Source organism: Biomphalaria glabrata, chromosome 1, assembly GCF_947242115.1.
Source record: "Biomphalaria glabrata chromosome 1, xgBioGlab47.1, whole genome shotgun sequence".
NCBI classification, from domain to species: domain Eukaryota; kingdom Metazoa; phylum Mollusca; class Gastropoda; family Planorbidae; genus Biomphalaria; species Biomphalaria glabrata.
Window position 1 is genome coordinate 17,352,937 of NC_074711.1, and position 20,847 is coordinate 17,373,783.

At 34.8% G+C, this 20,847-nt stretch overlaps 1 protein-coding gene across 6 annotated transcripts in view; it reads right to left on the reverse strand.

Annotated features, from left to right (window-relative positions):
* The window catches only part of LOC106051948 (parathyroid hormone/parathyroid hormone-related peptide receptor-like), a 147,786-nt gene that overhangs the window by 109,283 nt on the left and 17,656 nt on the right, over positions 1-20,847 (reverse strand). The window lies entirely within an intron of this gene.

Here is a 20,847-nt window from a genome sequence, read left to right on the forward strand (position 1 = left end):
TGATTTTTTTTTGTCTATGTAGACGTAGCGTAACTTTAACTTTTATTGTATTACTGAGAGAAATGGGCTCGAGGTCGATGAATTTGTGGAACTGATTTGTTGAATTCAAGTCCGATCACAGTTGGTCAGCCAGAGATTGCCAAAGAACAACTAAACGTGGGCCCCCCTGGAGCGGTCACGTTATATCGAATGGCATCGTTGAGAAAGCCCATGAGCCCAACACAATTTCATATCACGTGACTGTGATTACCAAGGAGAGAGAGAGAAAAAAAAAGTTATTTTAACAAAAAGGTGATTATTTTTTTTTAGTGAAAAAAAAAATATAAATGAATTTCATTTATTACCATTAGTACGGAGAAGGCAAGTGTGTCATTTGACATTTACATAGTTAGCTTTCAGATATACACAGGATTATATTTATTTTGACTGATAGACAGGGAGGAGAGAGAAACTGTACAATGTCATATCTCAACAATGGCACATTTTTGGCTCTTCGGAACGAGAAGTTTGAAATGGTAGCTGTTGTTTTCAGATATGACCTATATATAAAATAATAGAGCATTTACTAGAACTAGATGTTGGCTTGAAAAAAAAATATCTTGGCCAAAATATTTTTTAAAGTACTTATATGATTGATGTAAACAAAATATATTAAATCAAACTAAAGATATGCAACTTTATCTACTGTAACAACTTTATTTTGGGTAAAACTTTACTAGTTGCTATTTGAAATGCAACTGACCAAACCAATGAAGATAGTAAACGCCCATTTTATCTACTATACTTAATGTTTATCATAGCTTTTATCTATTTGTCGGGTTAAAAACAACAAACAAACATGGATTTGAACACAAGTCTTCGGTGAAGTGTGAAATATAAGTTTGGAATTTCAGTAAGCTGGCCATCAGGTACTTGAAGTTTCTGTGAGAAAAGATTGATATTTGTTTTGATGAAATGACACGTACGCTGAACGTTGTCTATGGTGACATCACATATCACGTCACGGTAACAAGAATTTATATTCAAAACAGTATTACATTATTATGGTGTGCTAATGGGACAGGAGATTTTAACCTCTGAATGTAAATAATAACAGTAGCTGGCAATGCAACCCATTTTCTAAACGCTTCTAATTTGGTTATTAATAAATTATTTTATTGCTTGGCTTCTTTAAAGGGAAAATTACTTGTTATTTTAAAACCGTATTCTATCGACAGTTAAAAAGTTTTCAAAAATTTTATGTGGATATCTACAGGCAGCTTTGTAAATAAATTATCTAACTGTTTTGACGTCATCCTGCGTTTAAAAATAGCCAACAAACTTTGAAGAGACACGTAGCTCTATTCTCACATTTTATTTGTGTGTAGCTAAGCTTCTGAGCTTGAAGCTGATTCCCAATATAAATCTATCTGCATCAGATAGTTATCAAGCATCCTGTCAAGAAGTAGATTGTACGCACACAGGGAACGTACGTTAAAGACGCGGTTCATTACTTCTAATGAGGTAGACGCAAAAACTAAGTCTTGAACCAGTTGACATTAAAGTTTGAAATTGTCTCAATAAAGAAGTCGTTCTCTTGTGCGTTGAAACTCGTATCTAATGGAAAGATAATGGAAAAAAAATGTGCATTTTACAAGAATCCGTTTGTAATTTTTGGACTTTACCGCGCATTTTATTTACAAATTTTTTGAAGTAATTTTTTTCTTTTTATATAGATACATTAGTATTTTCATAATATCTGGTGCACAAAATACAAAGTAATGGTAAGATATATATTTAAAAAAGATTGTTGCCCTCCTTCAGTCGTAGAACGACTCTAGTTCATCTCGAACACTTTTTCATGTGACTGTAGAGCCCTATTTTGGAGAGACATGCCCGTCCGCATATATCGCAGGTTTAGGTGGCTTTCACTTTGGTGGTAGAGTGCCCGGTCATTTTTCGCATGGCACGCTTTTCTTCCAGTGCTGAGGCCCAAATTTTCTCGATGTCCATAGCTTTCTTGGTCACCGTCTCACTCCAACTAGTGTGGTCTAGGGGTATGATTTTAGGTCCCGTTTTATTAGATCCACGCAACGGAGGTGGGGGCGACCAGTTTTTCTTGAGCCAGTTGCCCGTAGAGACGATTATAACTATTTCATACACTTTTTTAGTATAGTTCCATGATTAGCATTGCAGAATTTGATTTCAAAATTTTCTTCTTGAAGCCCAACATAATTGCTATTATTTATTTGACAACAGTAATCTTTCAATATAGTGTCCTTGACATTGATTAGTTTTCTATTTGTTACAAACGTTCTCTATTCATTGGGTTCCATTAAACTTCCATTACATCGCCCTCCTCACACTTTACAATATCGCTTTCGTTCTTTCTCTGTTTTTTTTAAAATTGCGTCAAGAACATAAGCCAATCCAAATGTAAACAAAGAACAGACTACTGTGCTTACCTAAGTATAAATACAGCGTTTGCACCAGTTGAAGTTTTTATGAACACCTAAGAGCAGACGAGATTCAGTGTCAGATATCTGGGAGAAATCAGCAGAGACCATAAAGACATGCTGTATATAGCTCAAGATCAAAGATAAGTTTTGCCATGGATAAATAAAATAAAATGGACTTTACTCTGGTGAGTTAGGGATGCTTAGAGAACAGTTTTATTTTAAGCACGGACATGCCAAACTGAAGTATATCAACAAAATAGCTTGGGACTAAACTCACTGTAGAGGTGTCTAAACTGAGCCTGTAGAATTTGTACTGATCAAAAGATAGGTTGCGTGTTTCTGTACGCGTAGTATTACTTTTGAGTTGGTAACAACACACAATAAAGTAAATCAACATGTTTATGTAGAAATATAACCGTTCAATCCAGTACGGGAACAGTCTAGTCTCAGTCCGATTATCTATATATTTGAATAAGTGTCGTCATAATGGCGCGTTCACTAGCAGTCACCTAAAGTGCGTCTCTACGCTCACTTTGTAGATATGTAGTTTTCTAGCTGTAAGCAAAAACTGCTCGGCACAAGTGCTAGAAACCTATATGTTTCCACTACTAATTAGTTAACTTGATGTCTACATTGTGCTGAGAGGAGCGCTTATTATCTTTGACGTATGCCATTAGAGATAAGTGTCTGACTGTAAGACTCAAAATTTGCTAGGCGCATGGATTTTAGAATCAGAGATTAACAAGGTAATTGTGAACTAGTCACCTATGTCTCGAGTAGACAGATCAAGATCTAGATCTTGCTCACACTTTTAGCAAGTAGTACAACCAGCTTTAGTGGACATTCCCAAACCCGCAGTTTCTCACAAGTGTTTTAAATCATGTTACAGACAATTGTTGTTACCGGTCGTTGACTTGTAGCACCAAACTGCTGGTAGACAACTAAACCGTTGTAGGCGTAATATGTCTTAACTGATGAAACTTCAAAGAACTTGAATAACTTCCTTTTGTGAACAAAACTAAATATAGCTTTAGCTATAATATAAACAAAAGAAAGTTGAGATAAAATAGCTAACTCACTACAATAACACAACCTTTCAGTCTCACGTTCTGAAGTCGTCTGCCCTAACTAAGACGTAATGACGGCAATGCCACCTTTGTTGCATCTTTCACAACCAATCGTTAACCTCTCCCCACCGTCACCACAACAACACACCCTCCATAACTACAATTCTAGAAATTAAAGTGTCTTTATCTCTTGAAACTAAATCATTCAGCTTCAACCTATTCAAACATTTTGTTTTCTATGATCTGAGATCCATTTACAAACACAATTAGATCACATAAGAAATGGTAACATTTGTTTGTGCATAAACAGTTAAATATTAATCAAATACTATTGAATCCAATTATGTATCATAATCAAAAACGTGCCAAGAGAGGAAACTCCTCAGTAGTATTCATTTTCTTTGGCAAAAAACAACAACACATACAACATACATAGAAACATTCAAACCTAAACGTGGCTTCGCTACACTTGTTGCAATGTTTCATTTAAAAACACACACCTGCTGATTTATTCACAGTTTGTTGTTGTTAAAAGTAAAAATGAAACGCTCACAAAAAAAAAAGCTGTTAGCGTGAAAAGGAAACACGGAGAAAGAAAGAAGAATGAAAGATAATGGAGAGAGAGAGAGAGAGAGAAAGAGAGAGAGTGAGAGATAAAGAGGGCAAGGTATGGTACTTTGTAACACTGTCAAAACAACTAAATCCTAATAGCTTTGAAAAGGTAAATCTAGATTTATTTGTTATTTCGCTACACTCAAAAGGTGTAAAAAATAAACGATTACAAATAATAAAACCAAATTGATATTTCTGTTTTATTTCGAGAGATCAAAAGCCCCAAGAGAATTGTAGAAAGGGGAACGCGAATGTGTACGAAGGACTTTTGTTGTTGGCGGGGGGGGGGGGGGGCTGACAAGTAAAAGTGATACTAAAATGAAAGGGTAGAAATTTGAGAGCGTGTATGCAGAGCCGGTCCTATGCGAAACTGATTGCGCGGGGCCTAGTCTAGGTGAGAATAAGGATAGTAAGTGAAAATTAAGATTTTGTATTAGAAACTAAATTAGGCTTTGCATTTTATTCATTCTTTTCTATGTGCAAAATTGCGATCAAGTTAACTTTACTTTACAAATCTTGCTACCTATGGCATATTTTTATGCCAGTGACTGTAAAAGTAAATACGGCATTGGTTATGGGGAAAATTTGTCCGATCATTACATTATTACATGAAAGCTGACATTGCCTTTTTTTTTAACGCGCGTAGTAATGACGTTTTCCATAATGAATGACACACACAAATGATAATTTTGTCAATTTTTCATGACATTTTTATGAGATTTCAGGAGATTTTAATTAGTGCAGCAAATTTTTCGTATATAATTTGCAATTAATAATTACACATAGAATTAGCGGGGGCCTATAAAAGCGCGGGGCCCACTGCAACCGCATAGGTTGCAGTTTACTAAGACCGGCCCTGCGTGTATGTGTCCGGGTGCATTATGAAGCGGTCTTTCCAAATCAAGTCAAAAGTCTATGTGGGAGAAATACGATGCGCAGGTAAAAACAACAAAATAGGGATTCGAGAGAGCGAAGAGAGAGAGAGAAAGAAAGAAAGAGAGAGAGAGAACAGATAAACTAATTCACCATTGAAATTATGTTAGATTGATCGTTAAAATGTGGCCCGTTTATTAAACTAAAAATAAATGAATAAATAAATAAATACGCAATATAATGGCTATGGACAAATCAACGGGCGTAACCGGTGTGTAATGCTAGTCTTTCAATAAACATGAATCAACTTTAACTTTACTCAGTTATCGCATAATATCGCCACACTACGGCTGACTGCGCCATGTTTTTTTATTAATCATGGAAATAGTCCAATGATAGGCAATTAAGCATTAAAAAAATGGAGACATAGAAGACTAGGCGCCAACATTTTCCTGAACATTAATTTTATTTCCGCTGTACACGTCCATGTTCCTGAAGGTTTCATGAAGTTCTGACCTGAATAGAGGTATTGTAAAAAAAAAAGACAAAGCTGATATAAGTGAAACCACTGCATATTTACAGCAATGTATCTCAATACTGCATGATTTATTTCCTATTTTCTTTATAAAACAAAATTAATTTTTAAAATTAAAAGTAGTTAATTTTTCAATTGATCCATGTTGTGATACGGACAATGAATAATTATGCAAAATTTCAACTTATCCGAGAGTGGGAAGTGGGAGAAATAACGTGAACAAAAAGTGTACCAGACAGACAGACGAAGAGAGTCGATATCAGCTTTGTAAAAAAAAAAAGAGAGAGAAACAAAGAAAGGAAGAGGAAAGATGAGATGAGGAATTCAGAAAATACAAACTAAGACATTAAAATAACGGATTCGGAAATCTTTGCTAATGAAACGAAATCAAACTTAAACTACTTTGTACACAGTCAATGTTTACTTAGCCAATAAGTCAATCATCAGTTTCAACGAGTTGCCCACTAAATTGTTGTCTTCCTACCCAACATCTAGCTCAACAAACAATTCACGTCTGTAAGCAACAAGTCGTGGATTTAGACTCACTGCCAACTTAACTCTCTTTGTGCTGCTTGCGTATTCAAACTTATTGGTCCAATTCCTGATGGTCCAAGTTGTAAAAAGTTGTAAAGTCTTCTGTCGTCTGCTACAGTCGTGTAACGAATTTATATGCTTTCGCCTTTTTGTTACTGACATAAATAGTTTTTATTTTAATTTATAACTTTTTAAAAACCAGATTAGCTCAAATTAAATAAAGAAATTGTTTTTCCAGTTAAAAATAATTTTAACATAAAAACATATCTAATCCACTTTTTATTATTTTGTATTAGTATTTTCGAAGATAATTTAGTAATGCTATTTAGATACTTTTTTTGTGTGCATTCCTTTTGTAAAGGACATCTCTTCATGTTGTAGCATGTCCAGTGTGCTATTTTTCAATCTCTTTTGTGGACCAGTTTGGGGGGGGGGCTACAGAAGAGGTTTTTTGTGCTGCCTTTAAGCGCTCAGCAAACACAACTCAGCTCCAGTAGGGCTTTGAACTCGAGCTCCACTAGTAGGTATCTAGACGTTTGTTGCTGTTGTTTTTGCCACGTAAACACATCTGATTTCATCTTATATTATAATATTTTAACAAAGTTTTAATAAATCCTGTTAAAAATCAGCTTACAGAAAAAAAAAAACATGACATGTTTAATCATACAAATAAATAACCAACAACAATCATTTCTTTCTTATGAAATGTAACCTACATTTGAAATACCTCTGAACCAAACAAAAAATGTTTTAAATAATTGTTCTAATCCAATACAATTATACAGTTATACAGTTTCATATTTATAAAATGGAGGGAAAAAAACATATTCACATGTTATCTCTTTAGAATTACCTCTATAGTTGTCCTGGAAACTAATAATTCAACCAGACATCGAAGAACTGGACTCTGCAGTATTGTGCGGTAAAGAAATGAAATAAATAATTGATGACAAGGTTTTATCTGGGAATGAACGTCAAACAGTTTGTTTTTCTAAGTTTGTGAAATAAAAATATCGGCATTTTTTCGTGTTTTAAACTCTCCACTTCCCAATTTGTTTACCCTGGCCATAGACATAAATAAATATAGACTGGAAAAGGGAAGTAACTTCATGTAACTTGAAAACATGTATATCTATTGTATTCGGATTTCCGAATTATGAAAAATTGCATGATCTTCACGCTGAGAGATTTAAAAAAAACACTAGTGAAAATAATGTAGCCTAATACTTATATAGGTTACGGCTGAAATAGATATGAATACTTAACTTTTATATTGCTCATAAATGCTGTATAATAAAGTACACAAAATTGCAAGTCACAAATTTTCTTTTCATAAAACTCTTTAATCGGCCAGTCTATATTTATGTATGTCTATGACCCTGGCTGTATTGAAAACGAGAAATAAAATTCAACATTACAAGACATCCTGATGTTCAAAACCATCTTCCCAATAGTATTGATGTTTGTCGCGTGCTCTAATGCTGTAGAATGAATTAATCTTAACATAGTAACAAAATAGTGACGAAATGGTCGAAAGTGTTACATGCTAACTAATGTAAATGGTGTAGTTTTAAATTACTATTTAAAAGAAATAGCGAGACTTTCCTTTGTGGAGCATCACCAGAAAGTGCCGACCACGTCTTTCAAAGCTGTTAAGTCTTTCGTGAGCCCCGAACAAGACTCTGGCCCCAAAACCCTCATATATAAGAAAAACTCAATGGACAGCTGCCTGATCTGGAAAGTACCGCACGGTTCATCTCAGATACAGGAGTACTCGTCTGAACTCTCAAACGTATAAAAATGAGAAAGATAAAGAAAAAGGGGGAATAACGAAGGATCAGTCAAAGAACGTTGATATAGTCGCCATGAAAGAAAAACTATTATGATATATGGATGGAGTATTCACTATCATCAGTAATGCGGGTGGCCTCTAAACGAGTAGAGTGGACATTAGAGGTAGAGAGTTGCTTCCTGTCGCCCATGCCGATAAACACCGAGATAGAAGGTATCGTGAAATAACAGGACTATGCTTGGGGGGGTTTGGGGTTCAAACTTTCAAACTACTTCAAACCCCCCCCCCCCGAAATGAAAATTCCCCCCCCCCAGGGGGGGGGGGAAATCGGAATTTAGTGATTGATTTTTTGCTTTGATTTTGTTTATTTTAGGTGATATTTTAATACTAAACCATCACTTGCCCCAGCACAACCAAAGGGGTTTTGAGTTTAAAACCCCCTACCAGGGGGTTTTGAGTTTAAAACAACCTACCAGGGGGGTTCGAGTTTTAAAACCCATTCCAGGGGGGGGGGTTCGAGTTTAAAACCCCTACCAGAGGGGTTCGAGTTTAAAAAACCCTACCAGGGGTTTTGAGTTTAAAAACCCCTACCAGGGGGTTTGAGTTTTAAACCCCCTACCTGGGGTTTTTGCAGTTAACTCCCCCTCTTCTATAAAACAAAACAAAAAAAAAATGCAAACGAAAATCCCCTAATTCCAAGAGCACAGTTAAGGAAGATTTTGATTTTAAAGCCCCCTCTAAAATTTACGATAAACCTCCTCTTCAACATGAAAAAAAAGCTAATTACGCACTCAAAATGTTATGAGCGTAGCTAAATGGGTTTTGACTCAGTTTTGAGTTTAAATCCCACTTCAGCGGGGTTTGAAGGTAAAAAATACCTCTTTAATATTAAAAACAAAGCAAATTATACACTCAAAATGTTATGAGTGTAGTCAAAGGGTTTTTGAGTTTAAACTCCCCTCCAGTGGAGTTTGAAGCTAAAAAGTACCTCTTCAATATAAATAAAAGCAAATTACTCACTCTTAAATCTATGAGCGTAGCCAAAGGGGTTTTGAGTTTAAACCCCCCGCCAGGTGGAAAACCCCCAACAGATGATTTTGACGATAAAACTTCTCTTTTCGATATAAAATCTAAAGCAAACTACAGTCACTTAATTCCAAGAGTGTATTCAAGAGAGGTTACACATTTTTACCAGTGGCAAGGCTCCATTAATAAACTGCAGTGAATAGTTATCTGCCGAAATTGAAAATCACTAAATGTGGCTCAACAAAGATGGCTAAGACAGATTTTAGGAGTCAGTTATAGAGATCGGGTCTAAATCAAGGAAATCCTATGCCGAACTGGTAGTCGACCCCTTAGTAAGATTGTGAGAGAGCGACGCATGAGGTTGGCGGGACATGTTCTCTGACAAAATGAATTACGCACAAGAAGAGTCAAACGATATCCTAGTACAACTTGACGCCACTCATTCATGGAGGTCCTCATGGCAGGTGGGAAGAGGCTTCAGACATTACCAGTGACAGATTTTTATGGAAACAGCTTGACGCAAATGCGCCGAACGGCGCGGGAGGGTCTAAGTCAGTAAGAATAGCACATTAGGTTTTTAAAATAAAACTTTTTAATAGCAGGAAAATGCAGTGTAGATACCTCAGATTATGCATTTTATTGGCTTTCAATACGAGAAATAGTGCTTGGCGGCGGGGCTTCGCCCCGCGCTAGGAAGCTCCTAGCGCTCCCCCAGACCCCTTTGCTAGTAATGTCGGGGAGTCTACAATTTTATGTAAACAGCTTGACGGCAAATGCGCCGAACGGCGCGGGAGGATCTAAGTCGGTAATAATAGCACATTAGGATTTTAAAATAGAAATTTTTAATAGCAGGAAAATGCACTGTAGATACCTCAGGATATGCATTTTGTTGGCTTTCAATATCAGAAATAGTGCTTGGCGGCGGGGCCTCGCCCCGCGCTGGGGAGCTCCTAGCGCTCCCCCAGACCCCATTGCTAGTAATGGCGGGGAATCTACAATTTTTCCACTAACTCATGGAAGAACCTTTTCTAGGGCACATTAATCGTCTTCCGAAAGAATGAAGGGTCAGAATCTAATAAAGATTATGTAGGCACACACACATAAATACATGGGGGGGGGGGGGGAGAAAAAAATCCACCCCCCCCCCAAACCCCCCCCCCCCCCCGAAAAAAAATCCTGGCTACGCCCATGGGACTATGTAAGCCAATGTAGGGGATGAGAGGTCAAACCAGATTTGTACACTTAAGATTACGCCATGATCATGTTTTATTTGTGTTGATACAACCTGAAAAATATGACTAAAAAATGTCATGTAATCTTATTTTAGGACACATTTAGCTCTGACACCGTTCTCTTGATCAAGGGTTTGTTGTCTCTGCCCCTTGAATTCATGTTTTGGGAATTAACAATAACATCGTGGTATTAAAGTTGAATGTAGACAAACTAGATTTATTGTTAGCTTCTCTTTATTTTTGAAAGAAAAATGCAGGCCAGTGATTTATGAACATAAACCCTAAGTCCTAAAGGTCAGCAGCTAATTTTAGAAATGTAAAAACATGTGTATACACTGTATAGTAGAGAATGGGATATTTGAATTCAAAATTTTTATGAGTCCAACTTTGTTGGGTAGGCCTACCTGACATACTTTGGTCAATTAAAGTTGGTTTGTCGTTTACGTGGGAATATAATACTCTCGTTAGCCGTTGGTAATATAAACTGATTAGCTTTAAAATAAATCTTTTAAATCTTATAAAATTACAGACATTACCTCAAAAGAGTAGGTTATTACGCCCTTCGCATATCGATGTGCTAATATAGTCACGCAAGTTAATTATAGATTTAAACTCTGCTAAGTCGTTGGTTTTCCTAGCTGATTCAGTCAACCCATTTTATGCTCTAATGACAATAGGAAAGAAAGAGCACTTCTATGAATTTGTACTAGCATATGGAATAAGAAATGTACATTTATCTTTGTGTCTCTCTGAGTATTTTATTAGGTTTTGTTTTTATATCAGTTAGTTATGGCTCAGTGTATTATAGCTTACTTTACTTTTTGTATCTATTAGTTATGGCTCAGTGTATTATGTATTATAGCTTACTTTACTTTTTGTATCTATTAGTTATGGCTCAGTGTATTATGTATTATAGCTTACTTTACTTTTTGTATCTGTTAGTTATGTCTCAGTGTATTATGTATTATAGCTTACTTTACTTTTTGTATCTATTAGTTATGGCTCAGTGTATTATTTATTATAGCTTACTTTACTTTTTGTATCTGTTAGTTATGGCTCAGTGTATTATGTATTATAGCTTACTTTACTTTTTGTATCTGTTAGTTATGGCTCAGTGTATTATGTATTATAGCTTACTTTACTTTTTGTATCTGTTAGTTATGGCTCAGTGTATTATAGCTTACTTTACTTTTTGTATCTGTTAGTTATGGCTCAGTGTATTATGTATTATAGCTTACTTTACTTTTTGTATCTGTTAGTTATGGCTCAGTGTATTATGTATTATAGCTTACTTTACTTTTTGTATCTGTTAGTTATGGCTCAGTGTTTTATGTATTATAGCTTACTTTACTTTTTGTATCTGTTAGTTATGGCTCAGTGTATTATGTATTATAGCTTACTTTACTTTTTGTATCTGTTAGTTATGGCTCAGTGTTTTATGTATTATAGCTTACTTTACTTTTTGTATCTGTTAGTTATGGCTCAGTGTTTTATGTATTATGACTACTTTACTTTTTGCTCATCTACCCCCATGGATTGGAAGCTATGAAAAGGATACTTTTACTTCACATCTATAGTTCCATTCATTCAGCCAAGTCAGAGTACACAGTGACATTGTAGAACCAGTCCATTCAACCCTCGTGTATCCATCAGTAATGTTTATTTACAGAGCTGACGTTATCGCCTGACATGGGTTAACTTTAATCTCCTTATGACTTGAAAAATGGAACACTTTTAAACTTTAGGACAAACTGGTAATCCCTACTTTGTTTGCCTTGTTAATGTCTTCTATTTAACCTCTTGTGACGTCAGCCACTCATTCTTATTTGCTTTTAATGCTAGTTTTTTTTCCATTATTTTTTCTGAGCAGGGAAAAAAAAAACACAATTTTTTCGTAGTGTGTATTGGTTTAAACTGCTGGTAAAAAAAAAAAAGAATTTCTTAATACAAAAATTGGATTCATTTTCTTGAAGTCTGAAAAGATAAGTATAGGATCCAGATGACATTACGTCACGATTTGTCAATCGTTCAACCCACATACTTTTGTCTACGTATTGTGCATGCTATCTTCAGAAATGTCTTACATCAACAACTATTTTCAAGATTGTATGTGTTAACTTGACCACCCTGTGTAGTCGGTGGCTGTAGATCTAGTATTACTGTCAAGTATTCAATGCTAGCAATAAAATAGTTACAACTAACTTTAAAATCAGGCAGTATGACAAACTGTTTCAGTCTTAACCAAGAGAAAAGTCTAAGTCTTAATCAGAAAATAAGCTTAAATTTTCTAAATCAGAAGATAAGTTTAAGCCTTAATCAGAGAAGTTTTTATTAGAATATAAGACTAATTTTTAATAAGGAGATAAGTCTAACCGGTAATCAGGAGATAAGTCTAACCGGTAATCAGGAGATTTGTCTAACCGGTAATCAGTAGATAAGTCTAACCGGTAATAAGGAGATAAGTCTAACTGTAGAACTCAACCATTGCGGTTATACCAGTACACCAATGTCGGCCTTTTGACATGCCGTCAACTGCCATAATTACACAAATGTATTACCATTTGTAGATTGATGTGCCGGGCTAGGAAAAAAAATTACTTTATCTACACATTCAATTTTATTTATTTAAGCTTATCTAGATCACCTTCATTATCTAAGGGCACATTACTAGGTCCTCAGGGCTCACAAAGACCTTCATTCAGGGAACAGTACCAAGAAGAAGAAGAGGAGGAAGACGGAGAAAGAGATGGTAAGACAACATTAAAGAATGGACAGGCCTGTCAGTGAATGAAATTTTATCCAAGTCAAAGGACAGAGAGGAATAGAGAAAGACCGTTGACAGTTCTTGTATGGTGCATCAACGGACCAACAGACTAAGGGATATGTGAAGATGAAGAAGAACAGCTTACTTAATGTCTGGCAGTAAGTCACGCGTTCCGGACTGTCGTCAAGTTGGTTCCGGGTTCGATAGCTGCCCTCCTTCTCTCCTGCACGAGGTTTAGGCTAGAATGGTAAAATCTGTGAGGACGACTAAAACTAAACAAAACCTACTTTGGATATAAACAAATAGTTGTGTTTATGGGTTGGGGTAGAGGGGTCAGAGTTCACAGGTCAGTTTTTTGTTTGCTTCTCTTGTCTCTTCTCCTTTTCTTGTTTCTCAGTCGGTCACTTTATTTAGTAAGTAGCAAATATTAATAATGTGTCTTTATTTTTTTTTTAGATTCATTTCGTATAGCCCCACTCCTTGCTACCTGAGTAACCACAGTGCCCTCTTGTCTAAACGCCCCTCAGATTTCCGTGCTGCCTTTAGGCTCAAGTCAGAACGAGTTAAACCTCGAATTACTCGGTGAAGTCTCCAATGCCACTGAAGCACGCGCCCATTCACATTTTCTACCTCTATAGCATTATGAAAGCCGGTAATGTCTAGATGACGAGATTTTGACAATGGAAGAAGACGCCGTCAAAGTTAATAGATCACCAGACAGTCACAATAGCAGATTAAGCAATAGTGAAAGCAGGCGTGTCTCTCGGAGATCATTCAAATAATTACGAAGATGATTTGATGGAGACCTCGAGATTCTAAAGGCCGTTGGATCAAAAAGTTTCAAGATGCAGTTAATCTCTCTTCATGTGTACTTACCTTTTTCTGTGGAAAATATTTTTTTTTTTAAATTTAGACTTTATTTACGGAGCTAAAAAACAAAAAGGTGAAGGTCAGAGAGTGCAGACGTTGTGGATGTCAGAAACAACTAGCACATTTGTGACGTATTAAAAGGAGCGTTCATAAGAGAAATACAAACACACATGCAGACACAGAAGGTTGCACGAACTCACGTGAGAAGAAGTCGTAAGAAGGAAAGATAACTTGTGGATTTCTGCTAGTACCAGATGTTAACATGTTAAAAACTGAGCGAAAGATACAGGTAGATAGAACCAGCCAGTGACAACAGAGGTCAAGCATTAAAAACAAAAAAAAAGGAAGCTAATAACTAAAAAGGGATATAGAGTAACTGAGGGAGAGGGAGAGGAAGAGAGGGCGAGAGAGAAACAGAGGGAGGGAGACAAAGAGAGTGGAAGAGAGAAAGAGAGAGTGGGGGAGAGCGATCTAATGTGATGTCTATTACCAAAAGTACTGAGATTACCTTTATTTAATTAAGGTTAAAGCAACCTTGACAAATATTATGAACAGTGGCGCATATTATATTTTAAGACAACAGACAAAAATGTGACTCAATTTGCATCGTTGGAATTCGTTTCAAATGCTAAAAGAATTTATAAAAGAACGAAAAAAATGAGAGAAAAAACATTCACCATCTGAAATTCTGTTATCCATTTAAATAAAAAAAATCTTTTGACTCAGTTTTTGTGTATAAAAAAAAAAAAAAAAAACAGACTTAAGATAATAAAAAAAACAACTCACTTGAGCTGGCTTTATGTCAATACGTCTGAGACTTCATTGATTAAGAATTAAAATGATGGAGAAACAGTCCTGAGTGTCGTGATCTATTTGTTGCTGTTGTTGTTTTTTTTAAACCAATATTAAACTTTTATTTTCGAAATTTATAAGAGTGATGAGAATGATTGCTATATATAATCCAATTTTTTAAAATATTAAAGCATACACACACTTATAAGACTAACCTTTTTTATTCAGGCTATTGAACACTAAAAATGAGAAGAATATTTTAAAAATATTATCGTAGAAGGATAAAAAAAAACAACTATTCAATGGCATAAAATTTAGAGATGCAGAGACAGTGAGAATTTGTTTTAAAGAAACCAAGACATAACAAGTTTTTTAAGATCTGACAGAATAATGTAAAATAAAAAAATTTCTAAACTAGAGAACAGGAGAGACAAGAGACAGAAAGATAGTGTCTAAATACATGAGATTGTTACATTGTATATGTTCACTGCTTTTATTTTAAGAAAATGAAATAAAGCAGAACTAGAAACTTCACTAAAGATTTACGAAACTTGTCAGCATCAAAAGTCATGAGTATCATTCTAGAGTAAATGTGTTCCTCGGGATTTCCATCTCCTACCTCACTGTTAGGTCATGTTTCTTGTCTTTGGTGTATTTCTTGTATCATTAATACCACCACCGACCATCACTAGACGCCTGAAGTAAGACAATCAAGGTTTCGTAATCATTGGCCACCTAGCGAGGGTTATACAGAGGGGAGATAAATTAGCATCGGCTGACTTTTTTTTTCCCAATAAAGCAAAGAAACACTAACAAACCGAGATTTAGTTTTGGAAGCAAAATAATAATAATAATAATAATAATAAAGTTATAACATTAACATATATCATTTCAAGAAGTCATGCTTATAAAATTATTTTGGGATTAGCCATGGCGTTGTTATATATTTTCTAAGTTTGAACGTAGATCTAAGTGTTTGGATATATTTCACATTTGTTTAGTCTGTCCCACATTGCCACCATTCAAATGTTTCTAAAAGTGTTGTTTTCTTTTGTATCAGTAAATATTTAGTAATTCTTTAGTGAATTTTACTGTTGTTTTTTTATGGTTCTAGTCTCTTTTTTTTTTGGAGGGGGGGGGAGGGGTTAGAGTTTAATGACCTTAAACTGAGGTTATTTACTCCTTTGTTTTAATCAGTTCTTTTCAAGCCATAACTGTATCACTAAGGCTAAAGACTAACCACAGTAAAGTGGTTTTCAGGTCTGGATGTCAGATATGTGGAAGCCCCGGGCAGGATTTTTGTGTAGGTCCCTACACTTTTTCGATAGCTTTAAAAAATAATCATTCTAATTACTTCTATCTAAATGCATGCCATATTGTATAAGAAAAAATTGAGCATTAAATTTGATATCATTTTGTTTCTTTAAAGAAAAAAATATTTAATAAACAAAAATATTAGCAACAATTTCTTTCTTTTTTTTTGAATTTGTGGAGAGTATAGGTTTTGTTTTACGCACTACCGCTAGTCCGGAACTGCCTTTCTGTTATCAGCACACTACAAGAAGACACTTGTAACTACGATTGTAATGCCAACAGTTAAGCTTAAAAAATACGAAAAGCAAATGTGCAATGACAAAAACGCAAAAAATCACGACCTGTCTAAATTTAGATACATTTTTAAATGTTGTGAAGGCCCCTAGGCAGTAACCCAGCCAGCCCTCACTTAAATCCGGCGCTGGTATATTATTATAGACACGTCAGAACAATTCATCGTATTCAACATTAACAAAGTCTGAGATTTTTTGGCTCTAATTTATTAATTTATTGGTCTTTTGATATTTCAAATGTGCCCACATTGCCTTTTTGGATTGGGATATTAAAGTAATTAAATTGGTCGAATTGTTTTATTTTCTGTTTACAATGGACTTGCAAGAAACTACAAACATTTGCTCACTTCTTATCTTATCTTATATAATACAGACGTTACACTTAAATAAAATAACAAAATAGTGACGTTCTGCTTATAATGGATGCCGGAATCATGGCATGGTTCACGTGTAGAGAGCTGCTTCCTATAGGGCACATCAGTGTATTAACTATATCTGCCTTAATTATTAGATGCTACTATACAAGAGATCGAATAATGTCCAGTTTATATCATAACAAATTCCCCGGGAAAATATGTTTCATAAAAAGATACTTACGTTGATATAAATAATTACTCTGGTTAATTAGTGGGATTCGAAAACCAGATTTTTTATTTGTTATTCTAAGATTGGAATGTTGTAAGGGGAGTTATAGAACCTTGCCACAGTAATAATCAAAAGATTAGATTTCTATTACAAAAAAAAAACATAAATAGCATAAAATATGCATGGTAATATTGTTATAATATTTCTAGGATGAAAGAAATAAGTATATAGTTAAAAAAAAATATCAGCAAGAAATATTAACAAGAAAAAAAAACATTAAAAAATACATTTAAAAAAAATACAATACCTCGATTATGCAACTTAAAATATCATAATATAAAAAAAAATTAAATTAAATGTAAAATTACTAATGCATATGTAAAAAAAGCGTGATCGTATGTATTTATCAAATCAGCCAGGCGGAATTCATGTGCTGCGCAATCTTATATTCATAGTATAATCCTATGGATATCTAGATCTAATACTGGACGATTTAATGATTAGAATTGGTCGAATGAATTGTAAAACTTTGAACCTAAAGAAACACTCAAGAAAGGCAAAGAGTCAGTTAATATAAATGCTGTGAACAAAAGGCACACAATCAGGGGAATAATCTAAACGATAAATACAATAATATAATACTTTAATGTAGATAACATAAAGGCTCAATGCAATAAAAATGAGATATAACAAATATCCAAGAAAACCAGACATGTATGTACATATACATAAATATTTTGCAGTATTTTTTTAGCATGTCATAAGTCTATATTATAGCTAAAGATTTTTTTCTTTTTATTGCATTTCATTATTTTTCAATAAATAGTTTTAAAAATATAAGCCATACTTGAGTTATATAACAAAACATATAAAAAACAAAACATCACCTCTATGACTCTATTAATTATACAGTTTATTAGATACGTTTGAATAAGTTAGAATCAATTCGGATTCACATTGGACAAAACGGAAACACATTCATTAAGAGCAAGCTTTCTGGTGTAACCGGTGTAGAGTGCAGTATTTATAAACTATACTCTATAGGAGACCTTCTTCACTTTGAAATACAGGAGAAGTTGCAGAATCAAATTTAAAATCAATCACCAATGATCATATTCCTTGATAAAGAGTGTGATAATGATAAATAAGAGTAAATATACCCTTTCAGAAATTGCCATCGATGGTGCAGATGATGTAAAGGCCATCTGTTTCTGTGGCCCACGATTAACGTGGGTGTCATGTGGCCAGCACAATGACTAACCGCCTTTAGTGTTTCCCAACTAATGACAGGTACCCATCAGAGCTGGGTGGTCTCAGAGGCGACCTGAATTAACAAATCTAGTTTTCACCACGATTCAAACCAGGGACCCTCCGCTTCCAAGACCAAGCACTAACCACTCAGCCACCTCGCCTCCTGTGAAACCTAAATAAAAGGAACATTTCTAGACTTCCTAGAAAACACGTAACACATGTTGATGTATCAACTAGAACATCGTGAGAACATCCACTTTACGTCTTGTTGATCTAGAGCAGGGTTCAAAATGTTTGCAAGACCAGGTCTTAATGTCCGAAACTCACATAGGCTTGAAATCAAGGTCATACGTTCGGAAGCCATGACGTCAATATTGGATGAGCTGCTTCAAAGGGTGAGAACAAAATGTGGACACGAGTGTGTTTCAGTTTGAGAGATGTCGTGTCACGTGGTTTGGTGTAGATTTGAAAGTGTCATCTGCTAGAGTGCTAGTTTAATGGATCGGGAGGAGGGGGGTGAAGTGGGAACAGAGAGGCAATGAGGCAGAAAGAATGGAAAGAGTGACTGACAGACTCCGAACTTAGCACAGATAAATGATTATCTGTGGTAGAGCATAGAGGTAGGGGTTGTATGCTCTTGTAACTTAGAGAGAGAGAGAGAGCAAAGTAGAGTGATATATATAGAGAGAAATTAAAATGAGATAGAGAGAGAGAAACGTATAGAGAGATAAAGAAATGGAGAAAGAGAAAGGGCGAGAGAAATAGAGAGGAATATATGGACATATATAGATATTGAAAGTGAGATATTGAGAGGGAAATAGACAAAAAATGTTAGAAATAGAAAAATAGTTAAAAAGAGAGAAATAGAGAGAAAAGGAGAAACAGAGTACAAGATAAACATATAAAGAGAATTCAAGATAAGCACAGAGTAAGAGTGTCAGAGAGAAACAGTGACATAGAAAATTGAGACATTGGACGAGACAAGTGAAGATGCTGAAACCAAAGATTTACAAAGGAAGAGACATAGAAATGAAGCGCATGTACATGTTCCTTACAAATATCATTGTTCATTAAAGCTCAGATATCGGACACTGATTATGTTCGATCTGCTAGTCAAAATAAATGCCGCTATTTTTTTATCAGTATAAAAGTACATCTTAGATCCCAATAAAAGTGCATTGTTAACTCTCTGCTCCCAGCATGAAACCTGTTCTATCTTTAGTCTATGACGACAGTATAATCTTCAAGTTTCCAAGATCAAATCCCAATTCACACTCAATACAAATGTAATGAAGCAGCAGAAGGCCAGAGAGGACGCTGGTCCTTGAGACATGACGATGTATCACACAGGACAGCAGGTGGCCGCAACTCTTTCAAACGATGTATAGGAAATTAGTCTTGGATTATTCACTTGTTATTAATATATATGTGTGTGTCTAAATATATATTATAGTTTTAAAGTTTTAGTTCTTATTACCTAAATAAAAAATTAGTTTCAATAGTTTTTCTTCATTATTTCTTTTATTATTATTATCATTATTGATAAAAAAAAGAAAAAAAAACGCTACTATTATTGACATCGCCATACCACTGTCTTATAAAAACTGAAATGGAAAAACAAATAAAATATGGGAACCTAGTCTCGGAGATTAAGCGTTTATGGAAGTTATCTAAAATAACAATATACACCATTGTTATGTAAACCGAGGGGATACTGACAACTGACCTCAGATACCTAGCCCTAAACATTCCTAAGAAGATTGTCGTTGCCTGTCAGAGGGCGGTACTGCTGCAGACCTGCCACATCACCAGAAAATTCCTCAGTGGACACTGATAAAGGGACTTCAATGAATTTAGGAATTTTGTTTTCCTTTAACGAAACTCAACCCTGGCAGTGCCAGAGAATGATTACTCGTTCGTTTCCAACGTAATAATAATAATAATAATAACAATAATAATAATCTACATTATCCATGAGGAAATGTGTTTTCCAATTGTGCATTACAAAAAACAATACCTAATTAGAGCAAACAATTTGTAGGTAGCACACAAGATATACTTTCATAGCCCAGTCTCTCTATAACATTAGATCTACATGTGAAATTGACAACAGTAACTTACATTTTGTTCAACGATTTAATTCCCAAAGGAACAAAACAGTTTTGTGTCTATTTGCTTTTGTGATCGGTGTCTTGTATCTTCTTTGTGATGGTCAAATGTTCAAATCATGAAGAAGAGGGTGATTATTAATGCTTAAATTTTTATAGCTTTCTTACAAATGTTTTTTTTCACGTAGGTGTCCAAGTTTGGTTTGTTAGTTACCTTTGATCTTACTAGCAGAATTTAAAATTTTATAAAGTTTATTTTTACTTTTGATGTTCAGATTGTCATACCAGGAAGTTAAAAACTTAAAATAATGTTGATGCCATCATGTCAGCATGGTAAAACATTAAGGCCTTTTCGCAAACACTAAAAGAAGACATTTTTATTAAAAGTCTTTGTTGCCCTTTCTTGGTGGTGTAATCTGAGTTTGCTATAAAAATTTATTGTATTGTCTAGCATTTAAATAGCCAGTGAGTCAATTATAAAAATTGGCAAGGCTAAAAGAAGCACTATATTTAGATTCTTATATCATTCATGATAATACAGGAATACACCTCAAGTTACAGTTCGTCCTACGCGTCATGAGAGCTGATAAATGCATTCTCATCAATAGACGAGACCAGAACAATTGCATGCCTTGGTAAATAAATGGAACAGTGTACAAAATACAAATACGCGGCCTAACTGCATAATTGAACAGGTCTACGTCGGATTACAAGTAAGTTATGATAGAGAGTTTGTTATAAGTGGTATAGAGTTAATTGAA